The sequence below is a fragment of the Volvox carteri genome (genome assembly GCF_000143455.1).
Source record: "Volvox carteri f. nagariensis unplaced genomic scaffold VOLCAscaffold_55, whole genome shotgun sequence".
NCBI classification, from domain to species: domain Eukaryota; kingdom Viridiplantae; phylum Chlorophyta; class Chlorophyceae; order Chlamydomonadales; family Volvocaceae; genus Volvox; species Volvox carteri.
In genome coordinates, this window is record NW_003307598.1 from 917,933 (window position 1) to 919,148 (window position 1,216).

Below are 1,216 nucleotides of genomic sequence, written 5' to 3' on the forward strand. Positions count from 1 at the left end.
CAGCTATTGTGTATCAGCAGAAGCAGCAGAAGCAGCAGCAGCAGCACGAATGTGTAGTCCTGTTCAGCTCCCTAGCACACATAGCAATAGTAATGAACCCTGAATGAAGCTAAACATCCCTCCATGATGCTATAATACATATGGCGGCCGCAGCAGAGTAATTTTAAAATATATAATTATTGCCAGCCACCCAAGCAAAAGAATACAGATAGTAGTAGTAGTAGTACATATACCTCTTTTTTGTCATCTTCACAGAGCAGGGTATGTATGCATGTATGTATGTGGTGATAATAACAACCTCTATTATCAAGCGGAGACCATGCACAGGGCTGCTCAGAGATGTGCACACGTACATATGTGGTGCAGACACGAATGTATCTTACATACGTGGACGGCACACGTGCACACTCTGTCGTACAAGGATATTATACCTAGAACATATATGGATGGAGGGAGGCACAGGGAGACGGTGATGGGGACAGATACAGATGGCGACATGTCGTCTTCTGTGTCTTCGCGGCTTGATTTCTACTTCGCGCCTGCTCCATAAATAACATTTCAAAAATGCCTTAATAGCTCTCACTGTGAAACGCCTTAATAGTTCTCACAGTCTTATTTCAATTGTTTATTTTGTCACCGGCGAGGTGAACTTACTTGGCCACAGGGTGTACTACTTTATTATTACTAATATACAACGACAAAGCACACAGCACGGCTGCTGCTTCTTTTGCGGTTTCCGTCGTCGTTGTTGTACCGATTTTGTTGTTACATTATTGTTGAAAAGTATTGAAGTAATATATAGTGTATATATATGCGGCACATGATGAATGATATGTTGCTGTGCCCGCTTCTGCTCCCGTACTTCTTACTTTAATTACTACAAATTATAAAAACTTTGAACGACTCTTCCCGGCAATAACGATGACGATGACGACGACGACGAGGATTGACGACCAGACCACCACCAGCGAGCGCAATCATCACATTATTATTCTTATTCTGATCACAGAGCACAGAGGTGGCACAGCAAAGCTTTAGAGGTTGTGGATCGGTGGTGGGGGTGGCGAGATTGTTGCTGGTATACTGTTATTATTAATTTACATATGTGCCAAATCGTCATATAGATACAGCAGCATTGTTTGTGTGTTGGTGTATATATGTATATAGATCATGTGTCCGAGAAGGGAAAAGGGAGCATACACAACATGTACTACAT